The sequence below is a fragment of the Panthera onca genome, chromosome A3, assembly GCF_046562875.1.
Source record: "Panthera onca isolate mPanOnc1 chromosome A3, mPanOnc1 haplotype 2, whole genome shotgun sequence".
NCBI lineage: Eukaryota > Metazoa > Chordata > Mammalia > Carnivora > Felidae > Panthera > Panthera onca.
This window is the reverse complement of record NC_138341.1, coordinates 85,278,568-85,289,047: the sequence shown is the minus strand read 5'-3', so window position 1 is coordinate 85,289,047 and position 10,480 is coordinate 85,278,568. Positions and strand designations below refer to the sequence as shown.

The following is a 10,480-nucleotide window of genomic DNA, read 5'->3' as shown; positions in this document are numbered from 1 at the left end:
AAATAAATTTTTTCAGTGTTTGTTCCAGACCTGTATGTCCTTTGGCTTTGGTCTCTGGGATTTAGGAAATGGGACCAAGAAACACCTGTCAGCCTTTTCTGTCGTTATTGTGGAAGAGAAGCAAGAGCCACATCCACATCCGATTGTCCCTGACCACCACTCAGATCCTGGGACGCAGCCCCCGAAAGCAGATGCTGTTCCCTCCCACATATGTCCGCTCCGGGGTGACTGTCAGCAGGCACAATGTGTCAGGTGCCACCCACCCCAAGACTGTGTGCATGCAGTATGCCCCTGTGAAGGGGCGGGAATGAGTCAGCATGGAGGAGGGAGAACGGCACACCAGGATGCTTCCAACAGCTGTTCCTGGAGTTCAGGCCAGAGCCCCACAGGCTGGTGAGCCCGTACAGCAGCCCTAATAGGCTGCCTGTCACCAAGGCTCCAGTGCCTGGCTTCAGCCCAACTTCCTCCAAGAGGAGCCCCCTTCACCCTCCCCTGCACTAATCTCTTCCCTTGTGGAGGGACACTGTGCCCCGACCCGCAGGGCCTGACCTGAGGCCAGAGTCTCCCTTCTCATCAGATATCTGCAGGGCACATGCCCGTGAGTAAGCCGGCTGAAACCTGAGGAAGGTGGTTAGAGCTAACACAGACAGGGCCATCCAAGAAGATCTTTGGCACCCCAAGTTCCAAAGAACAGTCCTGAGCGTTGCTCAGCTTCAGATTCCAGGCTCTGTCACTCGGTGGTGTCTGAGAGAGAGCCTATTCCTGTAACAGCAACGCGACGCGAAAGCTTTGACACCACCCACTGTGGGCTGTAGACCAGGTCCTATCCATAGAGGGACCCCAGTCTAGTGCCTGCAGCCAGAGGAGCGGACATTACAGTGTTAGGGCCCTGCTGTACCTCCAGCCCTGGGAGCCCAGGGGGAGGGGAGCCCCTCTTCCAATTACACGTATCAGTGGCACATGTCACTGACATACACAGTCAAGGTGGAGGTCATTCCTTAAGTCCAATACAATCAAAAAGGAAGGCGTATTCAGGACATGCATGTTCTTTTTTTTTTTTTTTTAATATAATTTATTGTCAAATTGGCTCATATACAACAGCCAGCGCTCATCCCAACAATGAGCCTCCATCCCAACAGTCCCCCCTCAAATGCCTTGAGGAGGACACATTCTTCGAATAAAAGGCACAGAGAGCCTTTATTATGTCCCGGTCAGAGCATAGATGGGGACAGGTTAGGTCAGATAAAGGGCAGATGGGTGTTTTCTATCACCCCTATTACATAAGCTTTCTTATTTTCAGATTCCTCTTTCTCTTTGTGCATATTTTACTTTCTTTTTTGTGGCTGTGGTTGTTTTCTCCTCTCTCTCTTCTTGACTCACCTTCGCCCTGACAGGGGCACTCAGGGACTCTATTGGCGTTCTACATCATATTGTTCGTATCGGTATTGAAAAAAAAGCCACTGACCCCCACACAGGTTTTTCCAAATACTGGGGAGACCCCAAGGAATTCTGTAATCCTAAAATCAAGTCGGGTCCATTAATGCAGAAACACAAAAAGCTCTTTTCTGATTTTCAGAAACTTGGGTTTCAAACGAAATTAATGTTCCTGTGATAAAAGTAACACAAGATCATCGCCAGCAATTTAGAGATGACGTGTAAGCCAAAGAAGAAAACGACATCAGCCGTAATCCCATCATCCAGCCATAGCCACATTGTCACATTAGGTGCACGTTCCTTCCAGAGTATGCGTGTGGAGCAACTTTTTGCACATACACCCAACAACCTTCCCTTAAAGTGACCTGCATTTTTTACTACCAGTATGTCATAATATTGTTGCTATGCTATTAAGTACTCTTCTATGACATTTCTAAAGGTTGCAGGGTTCCCCTTATAGCTATACTATTCCTCGTTTAACCTTAAGTCTCTGTTGTTAGTCATTTTGGCTCTTTCCAACTTTCCCCAGTTATTCAAAGAGCTGCAAGAAATGTCCCTGCAGCTGTATCTCCATCCACATCCACGATTCTTTCCTCGGGATAAATTCCCAGATGTGGAGCCGCTGCGGTGGTAACGCAGACGGCGGTTGGCAAATAGCTGACCCCGGCTATCCTTCTCCCCACCCCTCGCCATGGATGAAACGCCTTGTGGAAATAAGAAATTCAGGGGTGACTCAGGAACTGTTGCATCCCCAATCTGTCTTCTTTCTCCTCTTCTAGCCTATGGTTCTAAAAATCTCTATAATAACTCTATAAAGAAAGGGATTGGCAGCCCGAGCATCCCTCCCAACCATGCATGAGCAGGGAGGCTGGGGAGAGAGGGCTTCTGTAAATGCACTCCTCTTCTAGCTTCCCACATGCCCAGTGTTAAGCTGATCCCTTGGTCTTCCTAGAATCTCTTTCACCCAAACGAATGCCCCTGAAGCCAGGGGAGATGGTCAGTGTGCTCCTTCCAAGAGGCGGTGATAAAAATCCACACCACCCTACAGAGGCACTGTGTGGTCTGGGGGAAGTTTCCTTCCCCTTCTGTGCCTCCAGGCGAGCCCCCTAATCTGAGGGGTTCCCAGCAATGGAGCCTCGGGCAGCCTGCCCAGAGGCTCTGCCGGTTGTCAGACAAAGTGAGATCCCTTCCCAGCTCTGTGGCTTCCCCCTTCCACTGCTCTTTGAATTGCTGGAACATATGCAGGGCCTGGGATGTCCTTGAGGCGGGCAGGCCAAATGGGGAGCCAGCAGCCCCTTCCCATCTGGGGGCTGAGGCTCCTTTAATTTGGATACCTTAAAAGGCTTGCGGGAGCAAGGGGTTGGGTTCTTATCTCCTGAGCTCTGGACAGTGCCTTATTTATAGCCCTGCTGACAAGAGGCGGCACCTGGCCAGCAGCTGCATACACGGTTGGGGCAATCCAACAGAGTCGTTGGCCCTGTGCTGCCGTGGTCCCCGTTGGTCAGGCTGGAGGGCAGAAGACAGGACAGGTAAGTTTCCTCCTCTCCCTTGCCACCCTTCCTTTCCCGTGTCTGCACAGGCTTAGATGCCAGCCGTGCAGCCTTTGTGCCCTTGGAGGGAGCTCTCCGGCACTGTGGACCTGCGTACCCCAAGCACAGACCCAGGTGGCACCGGCAGCTGGCTCCCACCAGCAGCCAGCTCCTGCTGTGGGGAGAGAACAGAACCTGCCCTCCCCAGATCTACAGCAGGTGCCTCCGGGAATATAAAGAACTTGGAGAGAACCCTTTGTTCATCTTCCCCTCTCTGAGTGCGAATCAGGAATTACACTGAGTTTGGAACACCAGAAAGATTTTTCTTAAGAGGAAAAAGAAAAAGAAAACAATTATAAGATAAACACTGGAGGGGGAAAACCACAGTGCCCTGGAGCTTTTTCTCCCTGACAGAATTTTCGGATGGCCTGGGGTGAGGATGCAAATCATTGACGAGTCTGATTACCCTTGGAAAGTATGTTTATGCAAGGTGACTTATTATGGCTGATGGCTCAGAAGTCCAGATAGTTGTTGTGTGCTTAAAGGAACCACATTAATATTTTACTAATTTCTAGAGCAGGATATGAGCAAATGCGCAGGACTGAGTAATGCTGGGCCGGTTGCACAATGATGTTAATACTGATGGAATGACATATTATGACGATAGGCATCATACATACAAATGTCCTAGAGTCATAATCTTTGCAAGGCACCGTATCAGGGCCAATCTAAAAAAAATATATTGTCAGACCAGTTTTTTTTTTTTTTTAAAAGACTTTGAGGTCCAAAGACAGTATTAACACTTGGTTATTGGCTGATGTTGTCTTATCACATACTTGCTCTGTATAGGTCTCTTGTTGTTTTATTTGTTTCTTGAGAAATGTTATTTGAATTTTTTACTGCTAGGTTTATAACAAGGTGTATTGTAAGAAAACCGATTACATTTTGAGATCTAGCTAATCTGACAAGAGTTTTTGTTTTTAATGACGTAACCAACTAATCAACCAACTCAGACGATTACATTTGGGGTGCTTTTTTCCAATATTGAGAAAATATTTCTAGGATGCCTGGGTTGGTTAGGCGTCTGACTCTTGATCTCAGCTAAGGACATGATCTCACAGTTTGTGGGACCAAGCCCTGAGTCAGGCTCCATGCTGACAGCATAGAGCCTGCTTGGGATTTCCTCATTCTCTCTCTCTCTCTCTTTGTCTCTCTCTCTCTCAATAAATAAATTTTTTAAAAAAATTTAATTAAAAAAAAAGAAAATATTTCAATATATAACTTCCATGAAGAGTTGCTCAGTTTCCCCTAAACATATTCCTCAATCTTGCCTGCCTTTGAACACATTTTGCACTATTAAATTTCATCATCCCATTGAATGCTTCCAGAATTCTCCATTGGTTCCAGATCCCTGAGGCTAGGCCACGTCATATTCTCTCTGTAATCCGGTAAGCCCTTAACACAGGGACCTACAAACTATCTACTGGTGTCTAAAGGGTTTCATATTTAAAATAGGTGGCCAAGAAACTGAGTTTAAATCGTCTTCTCCCCACTGTCAAAAAAACAAAATTCAACTGAGTAAATTGTAAAGATCATATTGTTTTATTCAACGATTCATGAACTGGGCAGTATCCCATCCTGCAGGTAAAAAGGAGCTCTGAGGAGTTATGCAAAATGGAAGGCTTCTATAGACAGAAAGGAGCAGGAACAAGGAAGTTACGCGTGGGGGGCGGGGGGGGCGGGAAATAGACTGGTTATTGCAAGGCTACTTTGGTTTAGGGAATGGCAGGCATCAATCCAGCAGATGACCTAACTATTGCTGCTTAAGGGATTCCTGATCGACTGGTCTACAATTCCATTTTTGGAAGGGGCCGGTATTGTAACTAATTTTAAGTCTCAGTTTGGTGACGTGGAGTTTAGCATAAGTGACTCCATTTGGGGCCTGTTGTTTTGTTTTTAACAACACTAAACAAAGAGGTGAAGAGATTATATTCACAGTGTTTATGTTTTCTTTTGTTTTTTCTTACTGTGCACATGCTCACCCTTGAAAATACCAGCAGAGAGAAGAAAATGAAAACTTATGTGTAGTCTTAGCACATTCATTTTTATCTTAATAATTTCTTGATTCTAAGAGGTCCTTGATTTTAAGACCAGCCATTAATTTAATACTAGCTTTACAAAAGAGGGAAAAAAAAATTCTCACTATGTTATCCAGTTTGATATATTTAAAATGGATCTGAAAACAAATTACACAGGGAAATATAAATTATAATTAACAAATATATATATGATCAGATTATTTGCTAATCTACCTTTTGTTCAATTTATGATCGATGTCCTTTTACCATGTATTCAAACTTTAATTCTTTGAAAATTGGTGATCTTTACATGATGTTGTGACTTCTTTCATTTAGCCAGAATATTAACATACCCATAATAGCTGGGAATAATAATGATGGGTAGTAAAAAAAAACATAAACTGAGCTTTAGATAAGCAATTTTTATCAGAATATAACTAATTTTAAAGTATAATCTGGAGGCACCTAGGTGGCTCAGTTGGTTAAGTGCTGACTTCGGTTCAGGCCCTGATCTTGTGGTTCGTGAGTTTGAGCCCCGCTTTGGGCTCGGTGCTGACAGCTCAGAGCCTGGAACCTGCTTCAGATTCTGTGTCTCCCTCTCTCTCTGCCTCTTCGCCCCTCACATTCTGTTTCTCTCTATCTCTCAAAAATAAATAAACATTAAAAAAATTTTTAAGGGGCACCTGGGTGGCTCAGTCAGTTAAGCAGCTGACTTCGGCTCAAATCATGATGTCGCGGTCCGTGAGTTCGAGCCCCACGTCGGGCTCTGTGCTGACAGCTCAGAGCCTGGAACCTGTTTCAGATTCTGTGTCTCCCTCTCTCTCTGACCCTCCCCCGTTCATGCTCTGTCTCTCTCTGTCTCAAAAATAAATAAACGTTAAAAAAAATTTTAAAAAATTTTTAATAAAGAAGATATGTATAATTAGATTTTAAGGGGAAAGTGCAAGAATTTCATTTTGGTTTTTAGGAAGTGAGCCTTCTTTCCCTGCCTGGGAGTGCCTAGTCAGCATGAAGCTGGTAAGGGTATCTGAAGAGGCAGGAGGAACTGACTATTTTCATGTTAAGTAAAAGCCACCAGAGTGCTTTCTGTCTGGGCTCAGTCTTGTCTGATAAATCTAGACTAATTGCAAAATGTCAGCCCATGGTTTAGCATGAGCACAAAAACACACAAAATATGTGATGTTGATTATTCTACTTCTCTCTAATTCATTTCCCTCAGAGTGAGACAAAATGGATAATACAAAGGCACAAAGAGCAATGTGACAAAATGTATATAATAATGAAAATGATCAACAGTGCAACTGCTCAAGAGTAGAGTATGCCCGGGGCGCCTGGGTGGCTCAGTCTGTTAAGCATATTAGTCCTGGTTTTTAGATAAGGAAACTGACTTAGAACAGTGCTATCCACTGCAGAAGGTGCAACCAAGTTTAAACTGGTCTGGCTTCAAGGTTGGTAGTCTGGTTGGCATTTGAATCACAAAAGAACAATCTTAAGGTCATATGCAATGAATAGTGTGGTTTGAAAGGCATATGCACTAGCTGAAATGGTGGGCAATATTCCTGCAGGAAGGACATATGCGGTAAAGTTTATACCGACAGAGGTATGGGGCCTAGAGGAAGTAAGGAATTATAAAAGGCAGAGACAGGTGGGGAAGAATGTGAACAGTATGGAGATTGAAATAAATGGGATTTGCCCACAGAGTGAAGGGTGGTCCTACAGGTAAAAGATGAGCGAAATGTGTGTGTGTTTGGCAGAGAGAGGTAGTTTAGGGACAATGGTTTAGGGACAATCCTTGCTCTTTCTTCTCTCTGAACCCTTCTAAAAACCAAAACCTAAAGACTTCTAAAAATGAAGAGGTATCCTGGCTCCCCAAAGTCAAAAAGTTCCTCTCTGTAAAGAATCTGAACTGGGACCAATTTGAATTCCAAACTTAAAACAGAATGAAGCTCTGGGTTAGACAGTAGCTGACTGGGGGTGAGTGTTTGTCTTGTGGTCACTGTTGTGAGAGCCACCGTGTGTGACTCACACACACACACACACACACACACACACACACAGACGCACGCACACACCCACATGCTCGTGTGATCCGCACAGCAGCTCTGTGAGGAGCCCTCCTGGCTTCCCAGTGTGTAGATGAGGACAGCCAGGGGCTGAGAAGTAAGGTGCTCAGAGCCAGTAGGTGGGGAAGCTGGGAGTTGAACCCAGGCAGTACAGGGGCCAGGGCTGACAGGAATCTGACCAGAGATTGCTGGAAAAGTCTCCATGATGGAGAAAGAACCTCGCCTTAAAAATGAGTGAGGGCTTTCCACTTACCCTTTATTTTTCTTTTTTACATTCTTCCTTCATTTTCAGCACCTTCTCAAGAGCATGGGAAGAGTGTTACTCTTCTTAGCCATACTCCTGAAAGCTAGCACAGTGCCTTGTACACAGCAGTTGCCTAAAAATTATTTGCTGGACTAAATTGTGTTTAATTCAGGGGTAAGAAGTGTTAAGATGCGTAGGAAGGAGCCAGAAGTTTTCTTTGTTGGCTAGTACATTTCCCTTCTGTAACACTGGCTTGGAGAGAGGTTTGATATTTCTTTTCCATCCTTGATACACAGCACAAAGACATAATTAATGATCATAATAATAATGCCTCTTTAGATGGAATTTAAAGTGAGTGTTTAAGTGTGTGGTGTGATGTATGTGTATGTGTAAGTGTCGGGGGCGGGGAGCTGTTGAAGGAAGGGAACGAGGATTGGAGATGCTGTATAAATTCTAGACATGAAGTTCCTTCGTCAAAATCTCTCCAACTTTGTTCAGAATCAATTAATTTATCAGGAAACAACAACAATTTTGCTCTCTTTAAACATAATTTAGTAAGCAAAAAAGCAAGTGAGAAAGAATAGTCTCTTTATTTCACAACCCCGCCTTTAACTACACAGAATGATGAACCAAAGATTATGCCCTTCCGGTCCCTACGTCAACGAGACTTTCCCATCAGTCAGGTGCTGAGAAAACAGAATAACGTGTACGCAATGCAAAGAAAGCCAAGCGGTTTTGAAAGTGCCCAAACTCCTTTGAGGCACCCCTTTGTCTACTCCTGCAAATTGAAAATGCAAAGATCCAATGAGCAGCTGCAAATGTGTTGTCGCTGGAATTAACCAGCATGGGCAATCATCCAAGTGAGGGGAGAAATATTCACGACCCAACGCCATGTCTAACATACTCTCAGCAGCAAGAATGGCAGACTGAGGATCTTCTAATTAAAATAGAATTCTCACTAAGTCAGAAGGTTTGGAAACTCACAGTGACATGTTCAACAATCACTGAAATAATGAAATTTGGACAGAATTGATAAACCCTTCGGCTTCATTATTAAGAAGCTGCAGTAGCCAATCCTCGGGTCTGGCTGTGAATTCTCTCCGGCAGGATCCTGGAACCCCACCTGGGGCTGTTTCTACTTTTATACACAACACTTCACCCGTTCCTGGGAAGCTTCTTCAAACCTCTGCCAGCCTCAGGCAGGAACAGCTAACGCAGCCCCAGAAGCCAACATGAGCTCACCTGAACCACAAGTCTCTTTTCAAAATGTGTTAGCTTTTTTTTTAATTTTTTTTTAATATTTTATTTATTTTTGATGAGAGAGACAGAGCACAGAGAGACAGGGGGAGGGGCAGAGAGAGAAGCAGAAACAGAATCCAAAGCAGGCTCCAGGCTCCGAGCTGTCAGCACAGAGCCCGACTCGGGGCTCGAACTCACAGACTGACAGATCGTGACCTGAGCCGAAGTCGGCCGCTTAACCAACTGAGCCACCCAGGTGCCCCTCAAAATTTGTTATCTTAATTGCAACTTAAATCAGATCGTGTCTCTCGCCTGCTCATAAACCCTCCAGTGGCTTCCCAAATCAAAATAAAATCCTAATGCTATGTAACCTACAGAGCATGACATGATCCAGCTGACCTCACCTCCTCCCTATTCCCCTCTGTAAAGGATGCTCCAGTCACACTGCCTTTCCCCAACTGTGCCAGATAGTTACCCTGCCCCCAGACCTTTGCACTTGCTGGTGCCACCAATCGATCAGGCTCTCCTTCCAGAAAACCACACATCTCCTTCCCACCACATCTAAGCACCACCCCTGCACATACCATCTGAAATTACACTCTCTGTCACTCTCCAGCTCCCTGCCCTAATTTACTTCTTACCCCGATTTCTTTCTTTTTTTTTTTCAAAACTCTTATCATCTCACACACGTATACACCCACAAAGGGACACATGTATTGCCGTCTGTCTCTCCCGTAATAATATGTAAGCTCCAATTAAAGCAGAGAGTCTTGGTTGTGTTCCCTGAGGTATCCCCATCACCTGCAACCGTAAATGGGGCACAGTAGGTGCTACATAAGTGTGTTGTTGAAAGGTGGAGGCTCAAATGACCCATTTTCGTATATTTCATTTGCACTAAAAACTCCCGGTACACCTGCGTTTTGTGAAGGGAGGAAAACAGCGCTGAAGAGTGCTCGGATTTTAGCTCTGACACTTACAAGGTGCTCAGGAAAGGTTTCAACTTCCCAGAACCCCACTTCGTAAAATGGGGATGATGGCTCCTGTCTTCACAACAGCCACGTGGTGCAGGCGCTGTTATCATCCCAGTGTGCAGGTGAAGAAACAGACAGAAATCCGAGGAGGTACCTTGGCTGAGCAGACGTAGCTGCCGTATGCGTTTCTTATTGCTGCCGTGACAAATTACCCTACGTTTATTGTCTGAAAGCAACACAAATTGAGGCTCTCACAGTTCTGGAGGTCAGGAGTCTGACAGGGTCTCCGCGGGCTAAAATCAGGGTTTCTGCAGGGCTGGGCTCCTTCTGGAGGCTCTGGGGGAGAATCTGTGCCTGTGCCTCTTCCGGCTTCTAGAGGCTGCCTGCCTTCTTTGCCTCGTGGCCCTTTTCTCCACCTTCAAAGCCAAAAATGTAACATCTTCAGTCTCTCTTGATTCTGACTCTCCTGCTTCCTCTTCCCCTTATAAGGACCCTTATGATTACATGGGGCCCAGTTGGATAATCCAGGATAATCTCTTCATCTCAAAACCTTTTGCACAATTGCATCTGCAAAATCCCTTCGTAAATTCTGGACACGAGGACGTGGATGGCTTTGAGAAGCCATTATTCTGCCTACCAGTTGCAAAGAGAAAGACCTAGGATTTGAGTCTTAGCCAATTTCTTGACCACTACACTGCTGTATTACACAGCAAGCCCTTTGGTGTTTAGTAACTCTTTTTTCCTTTGCCGTAACGAAGGGAAAACAGAAAGCTTGGATCCCAGAGTTGAGCTTTGTATATGACAGTAAACAGAAAGTGTTGCCCCTTTCCACCCTGCTCCCCTGTAATAGGGGATGCCAAACACGGTTAACTCCAACAGACATTTTATCTTAAAGATAACCAGTCTTGCCTCATCCTCAAAC

General features: G+C 45.0%; 1 protein-coding gene across 2 annotated transcripts in view; it reads left to right on the top strand.

Annotated features, from left to right (window-relative positions):
• The first annotated feature begins 2,840 nt into the window (after nt 1-2,840).
• Nucleotides 2,841-10,480, top strand: part of FHL2 (four and a half LIM domains 2) — a 65,621-nt gene continuing 57,981 nt past the window's right edge. The window contains exon 1 of one of the 2 annotated variants that reach the window (XM_060609924.3): nt 2,841-2,963. The gene's annotated coding sequence lies outside the window, so the exon portion shown is untranslated. The remainder of the gene's footprint in view (nt 2,964-10,480) is intronic. The other variant, XM_060609940.3, reaches the window with a different exon arrangement.